An 18,179-nucleotide genomic window follows, 5' to 3' on the forward strand; every position below is an offset into this window, starting at 1 on the left:
ATGCTCCATAGCTTTTTTGATGTAAGATATAGAGGATTTAAGACACCCTCGTAAATAAGCTTTCAGAGTCTCCCATACCAATAATTAATCTGTCCCGTCATCATGTATTTCCAAAAACATATTAAGTTAGTCTGGGATACGATCTTTATTAGACATTATTGTCAACCAAAAGGGATGAATGTGCATCTTATTGCTCTGTCTCACTACATCAGGTAATGTCATTTCATTATCAGTGGCGCATGATCCGATGTTCCTTGCTGTCCATACCGAATAGCTATCAGTTCTAAATATGTGGTAGTGGTGCCTAGTATATAATCTATCCTTTATAGAGCTCCCCTTGATGAGGTGAAGCATGAATAATCTTCTTGTTCAGCATTTCTCTCTGTCCACATATCTACCCATCCCATTCCATTCCAGCAACAAACCTTGCTAAGATGGTGTTGGACATCCGCTGCCATTCCGGCAAGTCGGGATTTGAAATCTGTCCATGTCATCACCATGTTGAATTCTCTCATACATATCAGTCTGGCTTTGGGATACAGTGCTGTGAATCCAGTCGGTGCTTGGAAAAAAATGTTAGCAGGCGGGGGGCTATATGTGTTCATCACTATATATGGGACACCATTAATGTGTGCAAAGACGAAAATATATTGCCCATCAGGGTCTATCACCGTTTGGTGCTTCCCATCGAATAGCGTGATGTATTAACAATGACACCCCTCTGGAATATAAATTCCCATATGCATTTTATGCCCATTGTACCCATGGTTTTCTAATCCTACCCCCAGTATCCACTGGTAAATGTGTCTCCTGTAGTCCAAGTATATGGGGATTATATTTGCGAATGTGGGAGAATACCGCTTTTCTTTTCCTGGGGCCTCATTTCTTGCCTACTTGACTTCCTCCTTCTATTGTACTATTGTACACTGACTAAGCTATGGTGGCTGTATGATATGTACCAGGATGGCACCTGATAGTAATTAGGAGCCAAAGCAGGTCTTAGACGCGTCTGGTCATGTCGGCAGTTGGCCACACGCCGCCCCACCCGCTAGAAGTTTACAAAAAAATTGCGAGCAGTCTGCAGTAAAGGTACTGCTGAGCGTTACCAGTAACTGGTGTGTCTGACTCTGTTCCATCAGTGCCGCTAATGCTGGTGATTCATTTATAACTTCTAGTAGAAATAACACATGGCACTAGATGCTTCAGAATGGGGGATGCAAGTAATTAGAAAAACAGACAGGAAAGGTGATGGGTCCTCTTTAAGGGTCACTGCAGAGATCTTTCCCATAATCTATTTATACACAGGATTGACATCCTCTACATTTATAGTAAAGGTTTCTCCATCCACATAGAAGAGGATTCTTTACTGTAAGAGCAGTGAGACTATGAAACTCTCTGCCTGAGGAGGTTGTGATGGTGACCTCACTAAAATTACACGTTACAGTTACTAGAATTCTAGGGTCGTTGATCTAGGGAGTTATTTCAATTGCCTGACTGGAGTCAGAAAGGATTTTTTTTCCCTTTAAAATGAGGAAATTGGTTTCTGCCTCATGAGAGGCTGAACTGGATGAACCAATGACTTTTTTTGGCCTTAGAAACTGTATTACTGTGTGCTACTGTGTTACACTTACCAGAATCAGTATAATAAAGATAACATGTTATTTAAACTGCTCCGTGAACAACGCAAAAAAATAAAAATTTCCTAATTACCAAGCTTACAAAAATAATAAATGTTAATCACTAACTGTCATGTACCCCAAAAAATAGTACAAATGAAAACCACATCTCACCCTGCAAAAAACAAGCCCTATACAGCTACAACAAAGCAAAAATAAATGAGTTCTGGCTCTTGGAAAGCAGTGACACCAAGCAAAGTGCTATTACTGTGCCAAAGTAGTAAAAAGCATATAAAAACTACACATTTGGTATCTCCATAATTGTACTGACCCAGAGAATATGCCACACAGTGACAGTCCTAAATTTGAAAATGCAAAAAACAATGGTGGAACAGTTTTTCTTTCCAGTTACTACCTTAAAAAGTAATAAAAGTTAATAAATTATATGGTGTCACTAAAAATACAATACACCCTTTATACAAAAAGCCATCATATGTCAACATGGACAGAAAAATCAAAAACGTTATGGCGTAAAAAAAAATGAAAAACACCCGGCGTTTTATGGCATACTCCTCCTTGGCTGAAAATACTTCTCAACAATGCTACGAGGAGTATTTTTACTACCAGAAAAAATGTCATCACCATTGAGAGAAGTGGGGGTGTCCAGGAGAGCGCTCCCTGCACTAACTCTGACTATGCTGTACTGCTTTAAAGAGGTTGTACAGCTTTCTGGACATTTTAACTTTCACAAGCAGCATGCTCTAACTAGTGAAAAAGTCATACTCACATGCTCGCTGTGCTCCATTTCACTTCCTGGCTCCGTTCTACAGTATTCCAGTCCCCGTCCTGTGAAATCCATATGAATGGGGTCAAATGTGCATCTGCAGCCAATGATGGGTCTCAGCGGTGACATGTCCCCAAGTGGTACATGACTCGGAAATGAGATGCTGCTTGGGGACATGTCATTGCTGAGGCCAGTCGTCGGCTGTATGTGACCTTGTCCATCTGGATGGTTACAGGACAGTTAGCAGAAGACTGCTGAATGGAATCAGAGATCTGGAATGGGGCGGAAGGGAGCAGGGGTGTATGATTTTTTTTTTCAACAGGTAGTGCACGCTGCTAGCAAAAGTTAAAAATGACCAGAAACCCCTTTAATAAACTGGCCACGAAATGCAGTCCTATTCTGTACAATTCTGCCCACTGATAATGTTAATGGTTCCTGACGACTAAAAGCACATTTCAACATGATAACAGAAAATTACACCCCCCTCAACAAATGGTAGTTTTGATACTTGTTTAGCGCTACTGTTTGTTCTTTAAATTACTATTGTCCCTATATGTAATACCAGACTTGTGATCTTGTATGAAGTCTTTTACTGTTCTAGCTAAAAGCCCTTCATGTAATATATGACTATATGTCCACCTCAGTACAGAGCATGTGCCACCTTAGGGTACTTTCACACTTGCGGCAGAGGATTCCGGCAATACGGACGCCAACTGATGGCATTTGTCTGACAAATGCATTAAAACACCGGATCCGTCTCTCCGGTGTCATCCGGTTTTGGGATTCATTTTATTTTGCATTTTAAAAGGTCTGCACATGCGCAGATGGGAAAGCCGGATCCGCTTTGCCAGAACACCTAATGCCGGATCTGGCACTAATGCACTTCAATGTAAATTAATGCCGAATCAGGCATTCCAGTACTTTTGGCCGGAGATTAAACTGCAACATGCTGCGGTATTTTCTCCGTCCAAAAAACGTAAGAGGGACTGAACTGATGCATCCTGAATGGATTGCTCTCCATTCAGAATTTATTAGGATAAAACTGATCAGTTTTTTCCCCGTATTGAGCCCCTAGGACGGAACTCAATACCGGAAAACAGAAACGCTAGTGTGAAAGTACCCTTATATCTCCTCTACTCCTATTCCTCCTGGCATCGATGAAACTAGATACTGCGGCAAACAATGGCAAGTCGTTCCTCCTCCATTAAAGCCCTGGCACCAGCTGCTGGTACTGGATTAATATCTACCGCCCTGTACAAATAATATACGCCACAGAAAAATGACAAATGGCACAAGGCGGCAGGGAATACATAGCACCGTAGTTTTAATTACCTCTACAATAAAAAAGTGCATAATATAGCAGTGCCTTTGACTGGTAATATATTACTGCTGGGAGATTACTATATTATTGTAGCCTTCTTAAAAATTCTGCTCTGCTTCTTTAATAGAAACATTGTCAGAGGCTTAACATTCGCCATCTGTTCTTCCACCAATTACTGCTGCAGGAAAAACACACATCTAAGACATGCATAAGCAACAGACAGGGGGAAATAACACAACTGCTTTGCAACAAAGGAAGCAAATGGGTGCTCTGCTTAGGACCATAAAGGCCCCTATCAAAAATGCAATTTCACAGATACGTCACAGGGCCTGAGAACAATCTCTTGTACTATGAACTCCCAGCTATTTGCCATGTTTCACAGTGACCAATGCATTGATGCAGGGAAAAGCGTCACCCTGAAGATCTCACCCTGCGTCTACCAGCCGTGGGGCTAGAAGTGCAAGGAAAATGTACTGTAATTGTCGCTTAAGAATTACTGAAGAAAAATCTAATAGAAGTTAAACTGTCAGCTATTACACACTCGGGAGTTAATTGTAATATGATTTACCGCAAAACTGTATCCACACATTAAATGTCATCATAAATAAACTGCTATTTAGAAGAGAAGAAAAAAGTCACAGGTAAGTATCAGAAATGTACCAGGAAGGGAATTTATCATCACAGTTTAATTTTGGCTATACATGTTTTTATACAATACAGTGGCGCTCAGTCACATAAATGGTATTCTTTCATGCTAGCAGTGGGCAATATTATGAATCAAATATGAGCAAGAACATAGAACATACATCGAAAACAGTGCGCTGTATGGAGTCATAAACCCACAATGTACCTCCATATTCCTCCATGCTATACAGAGGTACTTAATTTATTAGCCTCACACAGTCATGTGGAATCGGTGAGAAAACTGTTCCTAACATTTCCCACATTATGAAGGTATTTCTTCTAGGGGAGACCACAGTGCCTCACTTAGGTGCCACACCATGGACCATGGAGTACCTGTAGGCTCTGTGCACACAGCTTATCCATGCACGTGGACCCCAACACCCCCAACGTTCACTTGGACATTACAGTTTCTGTAGCCATAGAAATAGCCATGGTGGATACAGTAGATCTGTTTTGCAATGGATCCTAACAGATTAAAGGGGTTTTCCGAGAGTTTTGAAGTGATCTGTGGGGATCCGACATTTTGGCCTTATGTCGATCAGCTGTTTGAGCGGGCACTGGTGTTTGCAGTGGTCTGGGAAAACAGGTATTTTCCTCCCAGCATGTGCTGCTGGGCTGATTTACAGCCAGGTGAGGTTAAATTCCAGACCGGATTTTAAATGCCGGTCTGGGTTTTGGCAGCACCTGGCTGTCCTTAAATAGGCAGCTGGGTTCAGAAGCCTATTCTCTGTGTTGGGATCTAGAAGCCTTGTGTCTGGATGAAGGCTGGCTACCTGTTTGGCGTGAAAACAGGTTGGTGCTGCTATCAGCAAGGACTCTTTGAGGCAGAATTGCCGCATGGTGTGAATTACCACCAACACCGCAAGGTGACATTTTGCTTGAATATGACTGCTTGTTTTGTCATTTGCCTAAGGCCTAATGCACGCGGCCATGTTCCGTGGCTGAGAGCGGTCCGTGGTATGCCGGGCTGGATTCCTGCTCAGAGCAGGAGCGCACGGTGTCATTGGTTGCTATGACGCTGTGCGCTTCATGTCGCCGCTGCACTACAGTAATACAGTATACGAGTGTATTACTGTAGTGCAGCAGCGGCATGAAGCGCACGGCGCATAGCAACCAATGACGACGTGCGCTCCTGCTCTGAAGAGGAATCCAGCCCGGCATACCACGGACCGCTCTCGGCAAAGAACTTGATGCAAAGAACTTGTTGTTGCCTCTATACTGCGTCCGCTAATCCTGTCACATAATGTTCCACAATGTAACATAAAATGAAGCCAAGCTGGGCAGAATACAGAAAGCAGGTCAATGATCATGATGATGAATTTATGGCTCTGAACCTGCACCATAGAGTCTTAGCTATGCTAGCCGTGTAGGTGAAGGCTGTATGAAACAGGTCTGGCTTTCTTGAAGGCGTCTATAGGCAACCACGATGGGCATGGTGCCTGTTTCATTGTACAACACAAGCAGAAGAAGTGCCGTTTAAAGGGAAGATGATTCCGCCAGAAATGTTTTTTTTTATTTATTTTTCCATGTTCATAGAAAACATTTTTTATTTTATTTTAAGCTGCTTATTTTTTTCTTTTTTCTTGAAGTGCTATGCCATTCAAAATTTTACGAAAAGTACTGTCCTTCTGTAGCAGTCAGCACAGAGAAACAATTCCTATATACACTGAGCAAAAATATAAAAGCAACACTTTTGGTTTTGCTCCCATTTTGCATGAGCTGAACTCAAAGATCTGAAACATTTTCTACATACACAAAAGACCCATTACTCTCAAATACTGTTCACAAATCTGTCTACATCCGTGTTAGTGAGCACTTCTCCTTTGCCGAGATAATCCATCCCACCTCACAAGTGTGGCATATCAAGGTGCTGATTAGACAGCATGAATATTGCACAGGTGTGCCTTAGACTGCGCACGATAAAAGACCACTCTGAAATGTGCACACTGCACAGTTTTGCCTTACTGGGGGGCAGGGGGGGCAGAAAATCGGTCAGAATCTGGTGTGGCCACCATTTGCCTCACGCAGTGCAACACATCTCCGTCGCATAGAGTTGTTGATTGTGGCCTGTGGAATGTTGGTCCACTCCTCTTCAAAAGCTGTGCAAAGTTGCAGAATATTGGCAGGAACTGGAACACGCTGTCGTCTACACCGATCCAGAGCATCCCAAACATGCTCAGTGGGTGATATGTCCGGTGAGTATGCTGGCCATGCAAGAACTAGGATAATTTCAGCCTCCAGGAATTGTGTACAGATCCTTGCGATATAGGGGCGTGCATTATCATGCTGCAACATGAGGTGATGGTTGTGGATGAATGGCACAACAATGGGCCTCAGGATCTCGCCACGGTATCTCTGTCCATTCAAAATGCCATCAATAAAATGCACCTGAGTTAGTTGTCCATAACATACGCCTGCAGATACCATAACCCCATGCCACCATGAGCCACTCGATCCACAATGTTGACGTCAGCAAACCGCTTACCCACACAACACCACACACACTGTCCTCCATCTGCCCTGAACAGTGAAAACCGGGACTCATCCGTGAACAGAACGCCTCTCCAACGTGCCAGACGCCACTAAGTGTGAGCATTTGCACAATCAAGTCGGTTACGATGACAAACTGCAGTCAGGTCCAGACCGCGATGAGGATGATGAGCATGCAGATGAGCTTCCCTGAGACGGTTTCTGACAGTATGTGCAGAAATTCTTTGGTTATGCAAACCGATTGTTGCTGCAGCTGTCCGGGTGGCTGGTCTTAGATGATCATGGAGGTGAACATGCTGGATGTGGAGGTCCTGGGCTGGTGTGGTTACAAGTGGTCTGCGGTTGTGAGGCCGGTTGGATGTACTGCCAAATTCTCTGAAACGCCTTTGGAGACTGCTTATGGTAGAGAAATGAACATTCATTGCACGGGCAACAGCTCTGGTAGACATTCCTGCAGTCAGCATGCCAATTGCACGCTCCCTCAAACATTGCGACATCTGTGGCATTGTGCTGTGTGATCAAACTACACATTTCAGAGTGGCCCTTTATTGTGGGCAGTCTAAGGCACACCTGTGCAATATTCATGCTGTCTAATCAGCACCTTGATATGCCACACCTGTGAGGTGGGATGGATTATCTCGGCAAAGGAGAAGTGCTCACTAACACAGATTTAGACAGATTTGTGAACAATATTTGAGAGTAATGGGTCTTTTGTGTATGAAGAAAATGTTTCAGATCTTTGAGTTCAGCTCATGCAAAATGGGAGCAAAACCGAAAGTGTTGTGTTTATATTTTTGCTCAGTGTAGATGGGGAATCCGATCTCCACAGAAGAGCACTGTATAAATCCATAAAATATTTTAAAAAAGTAAAAATATAAATGTATGGCATTGTCCTTTTAAGGTGTCCATACACATTGCATGAATGTCAGTAGAACTTGTCAATTTCCATGGGATGGGCTGACCACCTAATGTATAGTCTTTTGTTTTCAATGAAGATACTACTGTAAGTGGATTACAGTATTTTACTTTTCTTAACATTAACATACATACGCTTGGATTAACCGAGCACAAGTGCGTATTAGGGAGCTGCTGGGCAATCTTTGTATGGCCAGTCTTAAGGCGGATTTACACGGCCTGATACTCGCGCGATTATCGGGAACAAATGTTCATATGAATAGATAATCAGCTCGTGTAAAGGTGTTGCAGATCACCTGATGAACGAACCAAATGCTTGTTCATTGGGTGAAATGATCTTCCATGCTGACACCTCAATCATCATTTCTGGGCAACAGATCATGATCCAGAAACAATGATTCAGTATGAGGACGAACGATGGCTGTAGCGATCACTGGTTCTCATACTGTGAAAGTGATCTCTGCATGTAAATGCAGCGCCTCACCTCCACTAACAAGCAGGCAGTTATCAGGAAGGAGCACTTCCTTTCTGAGAACTGTGTGCTCCATTAGGCTCCCTGTCAGACTGTCCTACAGGGTCTGGAAAATGTACATATAAGATGCCTTTTTATATACTGCCGAAGTCAAATATGAAGTTTAAAATAATAAATAATTCAGGTTCTACAATGTATCACAGATATCAGTTTCCCCTCTTAGGAAAGAAATCCACTGTATGGTCGCCAACCTCAAGGGTTAGTTCTCTATTCGGTGAGCTTATGCACATGGATCTATATTGTACCTCTGTGTGCCTCCAATGTTATACAGAAGAAGCTTTTATCCTCACAGAATTGTTTGCATCCAGTAGAAAATAACCTGTACCATGTTCCGTTGCATGCCACATATAGGAGCACTGACTGTAGGTGAAAATATGGTGCCATATGGATGCACCATGCTGTGCCTATGACTGCACAGTAGGAACCCACAGGCACTCTGTATGGATTCATACAGGCTCCATGCACATGGCTTTTGAGTGTACCTGATGCCTTACACACAGATTCAACATCACTAATGATCTTACACTGGCCGATTGTCTGCCAGATGATCATTCGTTGTAACGCTCGTTAGCGATGATCTGGCAGAGTAATACTGCCGCGGATTACCTGATGAACGAGTAAACGCTTGCTCATCAGGCAATCCAGATTTTAAAACTTGCTTAAAAATCATTGTTTGCTGGCGGCAGATCGTGCTGTACAATAACGATCTGCTGCCGGCATGGGGACTAGAGATGGCAAAGTGATCGCTCCTTCCCATACTGAGGAGGAGATCGCTGCATGTAAGAGCATCAGTCTCCTCCGCTAGCGAGCAGACAATCTGCTGTTGCATCGCTGTATGTAATACCGGCATAAGTCTGTGTGACAAGAAAATATACAAAATAATGGTAACCCATCAAATCCCAACCTTTTCCCAGGTTGGATACTGAAATAAGTGACTGATCTCAAGAGTAACTACTACAATCTAATTATGAGGCATGTGCCCCTACTTACCTTCTTATGGAAAGGTCACTGGTTTCTTGTACTAAAACTATCATGATGTTGGGTAAAGTAAAAAGCCGCTGCTCCTTTCTAACGTCTACAGAGGATTTGTCCTTATCCCTGTTACATTCATCTGAATGGGGTGGTTTTGGACTGACAAAAACATGAATTTCCATAAAACCCCATTCACATCAATAGGACAGTCTCAGAAATGTCTACAACACATCTATGTGTGAATATATGTCCAGTCGCAGGCATACGGAAGGGCAAGCAGGAAAGCATACCGGGCCCCACTGTTTACAAGGCTTAATTCCCTGCACACAAAGCAAAGAAATCTGCTGACAGATTGTCGTTAATTGTAAACATATATAAAGCTGAAGGTATCTGCAAACATATAAAGGACAAACACCGAGGGTGAAAACCACACTGCCTGTCTTCTATTATTTATAAGAGCATTAAACATGTAATATGCTCCATCTTTATGGCAAGAGGAAGCAGAAGTGTAAGGGTGAGCTAGAGATAGAAAGGATTATAGATAGATAGATAGATAGATAGATAGATAGATAGATAGATATGAGATAGATAATAGATAGATGATAGATAATAGATATTAGATAGATAGATATCCAAAAAGAGCAAAAATCAGGGCAGCACACCTTAATTCTCAGTCCAAGGAAGCAGTGCCAGCAGTACACACTTGACCGCAGTGATAAACATAAAATAGGGGAAAAAAGCAGCACCTCCAAGTGGTGAAAAATGTGTGGTCCTCTATTCACCTATGCAACGTTTCAGTCCCTGGGACGGTCCCAGCAAGCGGACTGAAACATTGCATAGGTGAATAAAGGACCACACATTTTTCACTACTTGGATGTGCTGCATTTTTTTCCTATTTTAGATAGATCGATAGATAGATAGATAGATATGAGATAGATAGATAGATAGATAGATAGATAGATAGATAGATAGAAGAAAGAAAGAAAGAAAGAGAAAACACTTAATGATGGTGACCAGTCTCGGAATTGAAGACGTAGGAATGTATTACTAGAATTAGGTGCCTATTATACAATGCAGTTATCTTCCAGATGCTAGTATCTCCTTCCACACAGGTCTGGAAACCAATCAAATGTTCCTTGGAAGATTCTCTGTACCTCAGAGAAATAAGGAGATGCCGACCTGTGCAGGCATGTGCCGATAGTAAGCATTTAGTTGCTATGCGTCTGTAAAAGTCACAATAAATAGTGAAAAAGCATTTTCCCACTCAACCAGTTACGGGAAGACAGAGCTTTTCATATAACAGACATTCATGTGCGGAAAGAAAGTGCAATCTGTATATCCATTTACTTCATAGGGGAAACCATCACAACTGTACGGAAGCAGGTATATAGGATGAAGGAACAGTCACATCCACAAAGAAAACTGCAAGTCAAGTGCATCAAATACATGTGTGTGTGTATATGTGTATGTATGTGTGTGTGCGTGAATGTGTGTATGTGTGTATGCATGTATATGTGTGTATGTATGTGTGTGTATGTGCGTATGTATATGTGTGTATATACACTCACCTAAAGAATTATTAGGAACACCATACTAATACGGTGTTGGACCCCCTTTTGCCTTCAGAACTGCCTTAATTCTATGTGGCATTGATTCAACAAGGTGCTGATAGCATTCTTTAGAAATGTTGGCCCATATTGATAGGATAGCATCTTGCAGTTGATGGAGATTTGAGGGATGCACATCCAGGGCACGAAGCTCCGGTTCCTCCACATCCCAAAGATGCTCTATTGGGTTGAGATCTGGTGACTGTGGGGGCCATTTTAGTACAGTGAACTCATTGTCATGTTCAAGAAACCAATTTGAAAGGATTCGAGCTTTGTGACATGGTGCATTATCCTGCTGGAAGTAGCCATCAGAGGATGGGTACATGATGGTCATGAGGGATGGACATGGTCAGAAGCAATGCTCAGGTAGCCCGTGGCATTTAAACGATGGCCAATTGGCACTAAGGGGCCTAAAGTGTGCCCAGAAAACATCCCCCACACCATTACACCACCACCACCAGCCTGCACAGTGGTAACAAGGCATGATGGATACATGTTCTCATTCTGTTTACGCCAAATTCGGACTCTACCATTTGAATGTCTAAACAGAAATCGAGACTCATCAGACCAGGCAACATTTTTCCAGTCTTCAACAGTCCAATTTTGGTGAGCTCATGCAAATTGTAGCTTCTTTTTCCTATTTTTAGTGGAGATGAATGGTACCCGGTGGGGTCTTCTGCTGTTGTAGCCCACCTTTCTTTCCCATTCTGACATTCAGTTTGGAGTTCAGGAGATTGTCTTGACCAGGACTACAACCCTACATGCATTGAAGCAACTGCCATGTGATTGGTTGACTAGATAATCGCATTAATGAGAAATAGAACAGGTGTTCCTAATAATTCTTTAGGTGAGTGTATATGTGTATGTGTGTATGTATGTTTGTGTGTGTGTATATGTGTGTATGTATGTGTATGTATATCTGTGTGTGTGTATGTGTGTATATGTGTATGTAAGTTTGTGTGTATATGTGTGTGTGTGTATGTAAGATTGTGTGTATGTCTATTTATGTGTGTGTATGTGTGTATGTCTGTGTGTGTATATGTTTGTGTGTATATGTGTGTGTGTGTGTTTTCTGCACCACATGAAAGCTCATTGAGTGAAGAGGGCAAACTGTCACAAATGTATGGATGCAGGTATATAGGATGAAGGAACAGTCACATCCAGAAAACTGCAAGTCAAGTGCATCAAATACATGTGTGTATGTATGTGTGTATGTATGTGTGTGTGTATATGTGTGCGTATGTGTGTGTATGTATGTATGTGTGTGTATGTACATGTGTGTGTATATGTGTGTGTGTATATGTGTGCGTATGTGTGTGAATGTATGTGTGTGTATGTATGTGTGTGTATGTGCATATGTGTGTATATGTTTATGTGTGTGTATGTGCGTGTATGTGTGTATATGTTTGTGTGTATGTGTGTGCGTGCATATGTGTGTGTATGTTTGTTTGCATGTGTGTATGTGCGTGTATGTGTGTATGTCTTTGTGTGTATGTGCGTGTATGTGTGTATGTTTGTGTGCATGTGTGTGTGTGTATACCTTTGTGTGTATGTGCGTGTATGTGTGTATATGTTTGTGTGTATGTGTGTGAGTGCATATGTGTGTGTATGTTTGTGTGCATGTGTGTATATGTTTGTGTGCATGTGTGTGTATCTTTGTGTGCATGTGTGTGTATCTTTCTGTGTATGTGCATGTATGTGTGTGTATGTGCGTGTATATTTATGTGTGTGCATGTATGTGTATGTGTATATGTTTGTGTGTGTATGTGTATGTGTATATGTTTGTGTGTGTGTGTGTATGTATATGTGTGGGCATGTATGCATATGTGTCTGTGTGTGTATGTACATGTGTGTGTATATGTGTGTGTATGTACATGTATGTAAATGTATGTGTGTATGTACATGTATGTGTATGTATGTGTGTGTTTTCTGCACCACATGAAAGCTCACTGAGTAAAGACAGATAATAGTAAACCCACATAATGACATCCCATTGAGCTGTCCAAAATGTCATACTCATCTCCACTATGCTGACAAACCCAGCCCTGCTAGATCTTTATAAATAATGTTGATCCGATGTGCAGGTTCCTTGGAAACAGGAAAATTGACAAGGAGCATTTGACACTACGAAGACTGTGAGCACAGGCAGGTACTCCCATAGATAGGAGTGTCATGGCCTCCTCTATGGTTACCATACTATCACACACCAAGACGCGGCTAAACATCTGCCTAATTGACTCTGTTAATGAAAACGCAGTCTACTATAAATCAGTAATAAAGGAATGATAGAGAGGATCTGCTTTCCATGCATGCCTGGGGTGAAGATTATCGCTGTGATGAACAGTACGACTTCCTCATCCTAATTCTACATAAACTGACCCCGTGCTGCGGAGCTGCCCCTCCCCGCGCTGGCCACGTGGGTGGAAAGGTCACCGGTGAATGAAGCCTTACAAAATGGAGCAGATGCTGGCACCACATGCAGAAAAGCGGAGGAGACGGTGACGCTGCTCTTACCCTTGTGATAAAAACTTTTAGCGATGTGACGGTGATTGTGCGACATATGCGAAACGTGTGCAATAGAGAGGCGGAAGAAGCTATCCTGCGTGGGACATAGCCCCCCACACTGTGACACCTCACAGCGATCACTGTCCCCCAAAATGAAGAAGACTTTTCTTATATATGACCCCTAGGAAGTAGTCACCAACCGTTATCAGGGGGGGTATGCTGTAATTCTATATTAAAGGTCTGATGGGATGGATAGACAGATCAACAGTTAATGGAAGGGAATATACTGATAAATAGAAGCACAGAATGATAGAGAAAGACCAGATAGACAGAGATAGATAGATAGATAGATAGATAGATAGATAGATAGATAATAGATAGTTAGATACTAAATAGATAGATAGATAGATAGATAGATAGATAATAGATAGATAGATAATAGATAGATAGAAGATAGATAGATAGATGATAGATAGATAGATAGATAGATAGATAGATAGATAGATAGATATAGATGACAGATAGATATAGATGACAGATAGATAGATAGATAGATAGATAGATAATAGATAGATAGATAGATAGATAGATAGACATATAGATAATAGATAGATAGATAGATAGATAGATAGATAGGTGATAGATATGAGGTAGTTAGATAGACATATAGATAGCTAGATAATAGATAGTTAGATACTAAATAGATAGATAGATAGATAGATAGAAGATAGATAGATAGATATAGATGACAGATAGATAGATAGATAGATAGATAGATAGATAGATAGATACGGTGTTACAGACTTCTTTCCCACTGGCGGTACTGGTGTCTGCCATGTGCCCATAGGCAGCTGTCCAGCACTGACAGCTCCCCGACCAGTGCCCGACCAGTCACCTCGGTAAAGTGCACTGGGACCCGCAGTCCCTTCAGGTGCCGGTGAGTGGGAACTTTCTCCGCATTCCCCATTGTTATCCAGCAGTCCCAGGAAAATGAAATGTGTAAATAATTGAGGATGCCATGTGATCCCTCCCCGGCTCCAGCCATCTGTTCCTCTCCCCCACAGGAGCACCTGGACCGTCCCCAGGAGACGAGGCGACCACCTTGTCTTTGTGTAGTCTGCAGCAGCACTGGCCGGGCACCCCCGCTATGTAAACACTGGCAGCCCCCCCTCCCCTCCCCTTCAGAGGGCCATTAGGCTCTCGGGTCTCACCTCGGAGCAGGATCCCGTGCCTCGGCTGCAGCCCCGGGACACTCAGCAGTCTTCCTGGCAGCTATCTGGCTGCTCGCTGTGCCGCTATTGGGAGTCGCGGCTGTCAGTTGCAGGTCAGCGCTTCGAGGAGGCGAAACTGTGGAAGTCAATGTGCATCTAACTGGGTCCGTCTCCTCCAAGCTCTAGAAAAGCCCTTGTCGCTGCTGAAGTGCTGGACAGCTCATTACCATAGACACACTCGAGCGAAACCGAGCGCCTCCAGCATTTCTCTCCCTCACAGCGCCACCTAGGGTGAAGGAGTGGCCAAGCAGCTGACGACTTCATGTCTGCTCTTATTGCCGCGAATGTGAGTCTTTTCATGGTGCACATAGCAGTATATAGAACCTAATATTATAGAAGATACACACACTGGGGCCTGGAGAAAATAGAGTGAATTGCAGCCTCGACTACTCATGCATTTTTCAGGAAACCCCTACTGCAGATTCCCTCTCTATTGCACATGGCAAAATGGAAAAATAGGTTTTATGCCCAAAGAGATCCCAAAAATAGTATTTTATTGCATTTCGAAATATGTTATATACAATAACCATACCGCACAATTCATCTTATATAGAAGACAGCTGGTGGGCATAGATGACCTAGCGCATGATGGTACAGATCAGGGGCGTAACTACCATAGTGGCAGATCATGCAACTGCTATGGGGCCCAAGGCAAGAGGGGGCCCTGTCTTACTGGGATCGTACCCTCTTCTACTGGGAGTGAAAATTTGGTCAGGATTCTACTCTCTAAAGGAACAAATTTTAGGAAATGAGACAGTCGAAAAAATAGCCCATGGGTCATTGAAAGAGGTTTAGGCGGAAACCCTTCTGCCCTGTGTGAGAGGCCTGGTTTAAGCCTTGCTATGGGGCCCTTACTTCTCTATGTATGCCACTGGTACAGATGTGTCCTTCCTCACCTTTCCTCTTGGTTTGAGATGAATGGTGGAGGATGACCAACACAACAATGGTCATCACGTGCAGGGGCGGACTGGAAAATAAAAGTGGCCCTAAAAACCTAAAAGTGGCCCCATGTTGCAGGCGAGTCCTAATTGACAGAAGGCAAGGTGACATAATTAGTCAGGGACAAAAGTAGTAGGCAGGGCCAGCAATACCATAGTGCAGAGCAATATACCGCCCCAGCTGAACCAAATACCACAGTGTCGCACAAAATACTACTACTATCTGTGCCACAGTATTGAACTGTATCACTGTCCTGAGGACATCGATACGTTTGAATTCAGGAGGGCACCTGAGGCTGCTAGACAGGTGCATAGGAGAGAATCAAATCATTATGTACCTGACTCTCTCCGGTGAGGAGGGCCTGGGGCCTACTAGGTATCGGCTTACCAGGAAATTTCTCTGTAGTGTCTATGGACAATCTGCCCCTGATCATATGCCACTGATCCCAGGTATTAATGGCGTATATGGCAGCACAAATGTATCAAACCTAGTGCTGCTATAGAGGTGTCCAGCCATAACTGTTTCTCTGCATCCCTTAACATGATCTAGAAGGAAGCTATTGCGTGTATGGGATGTAAGTAAGTACTAGTACCCAGCACTCCTAATAATAAAACACCCTATAGATGGCATACTAGGATTTCTCAGCAAAAAACTATTATACACGAAAAACCCACTGAACCTCCAGGTGCCAAAACACTATATAGAAAGTGGTCATTCAGTCAAATTAGATTCCAAGGCCTCAAACACATTCTGGTTCCCAGACATGGTGGGAACTGTGTCACATGGCACAACAAAAGGTGTTTTGGATCCATAAGTTAGATTCTGTGTGGATTTCACTTTCTATGATCAAGATATCAATGTAATCTATTTAATATTTGAGGTGAATTGGATCCAATCAAGTTTACATGTTCTACAAAAATATTGATGATCCAGGGGGTACTGTTTCTCCATGTAGAGAGCGCTTAGCAGGAGTAATGAGTCTTATAGACCATACATTTCCCCTATTAAGTAGATAGCATGCAGGTAAACAAAGAAGAGGCCATAGCACTAGTTATGAGCAAAGGTTTGAAAATTTTTATTTGGTCGATTCACCAAAACTCAACAAGTAATTCGATTAGTTGTGAATTAATTTGTTACAAATTGCTATAAATCAGGTATACCCATATGTTATGATGACCGAGGGAATGTATGGAGCAGGCTGAGAATAAATATAAAAATGTACACATTAAAATTGTAAATGGCTTTGTTTTGTGAAATGGAAAACTACTGAAAGAACAAAAATTATTTTTTAACCTTGTAGACATGAATCCCTTAAAAAAAAAGAATGATTTACATATTTCAAGTGTAAAATCAAAAACTATACAGATATATACTATGAAGCGGATGGTATTTCGCTTTCAACATGTATTACAGTTAACACCAGATGGGCCGAACATGGTGTATGAATCAAACCTTGTAGTAGGATTATTGCCATAAGGGACAGGAGTCTGAAAACTAGCTGCCATATAATATGGTGGCCAAATAGGGGCTGTTGCTGGTATTGGGTAGGTGGTTAGGTGTGTGGCACAATATGCCAATTATTGCTGTTGCGACCTGAAATCTCCTAAAAATGCCCCTTTGTATGAATTGCATAAAGGGACCACATGGGGCCAAAAGTTGACCACTATATAAAATTTACCTAATAATAAAGATATACTTACCTGTAACCCTTGAAATCCTGAAATTACATATGAAGAGTACGTCATGGTGATATTAGACCGCCCTTTAATACTACGGCACAGTAATTCTATATATAAAATAAGAGATTAAATGTGAACGTGTCAGCAGTTAAACAAGATGCCGATGGCAATATATTGGACCGCCCTTTAATGCTGAGGAACAGTAATTCTATATATAAACTAACAGATTAACTGGGATTGTGGCAGAAGATGAAGAAAATGCACACTATTATTACACTTAACCTGCAGTGTCTATACAGTCTCCCAGTGCTCTCCCTATACTCTCCCTACAGTGTCTAAAAACTCTCCCTACGATCTCCCTGCTCTGACCATTAACTCTTCCTATCCAATATTCTACAATGAAAAGGTTTCTGCAACACTCTCCATAGCACATAAGCGCTTGTAATGTCTCTCCCTATGCTCAGCTCACAGTGAAATGGCGGGGACCGCACAGGATGAGCCTTTTTATAGGGCTGTGACATCACGGGAGATGGCTATCTGATGATTGGCTGGCTGCACTGCATTATCAGTCATATCCCGTTCCCATGCTTCTTACTTTTACTTTGTAACACGTGCAGCAGAGGAGGAAATTTGGCTTCGCAGTGAATCAAATTTTTCCTAAACTTGGGATTGCATTAAGCTTCGGATGCTTCAATTCGCTCAATACCAACAAGCACCATGGGCCCCTCAAACAGTTGATTGGATGAGGTGCCAAGATTTGGACCCCCACTGATCTGATATTGAACTCCGATCCTGAGGATACATACCAGTACATTCGTCCATATGTGCTCCATTCACTTGATCATCTGCAGTACCAAACACAGC

The 18,179-nt window shown here is 42.4% G+C and overlaps 1 protein-coding gene across 2 annotated transcripts in view; it reads right to left on the minus strand.

The window, feature by feature from the left end:
* Window positions 1-14,768, minus strand: part of SRRM3 (serine/arginine repetitive matrix 3) — a 471,986-nt gene extending 457,218 nt beyond the window's left edge. For both annotated transcript variants that reach the window (XM_044286538.1, XM_044286537.1), the window contains exon 1: window positions 14,638-14,768. The gene's annotated coding sequence lies outside the window, so the exon portion shown is untranslated. The remainder of the gene's footprint in view (window positions 1-14,637) is intronic.
* Between the last annotated feature and the right edge of the window lie 3,411 nt (window positions 14,769-18,179).

This window comes from Bufo gargarizans, chromosome 3, assembly GCF_014858855.1.
Source record: "Bufo gargarizans isolate SCDJY-AF-19 chromosome 3, ASM1485885v1, whole genome shotgun sequence".
NCBI classification, from domain to species: Eukaryota; Metazoa; Chordata; class Amphibia; order Anura; family Bufonidae; genus Bufo; species Bufo gargarizans.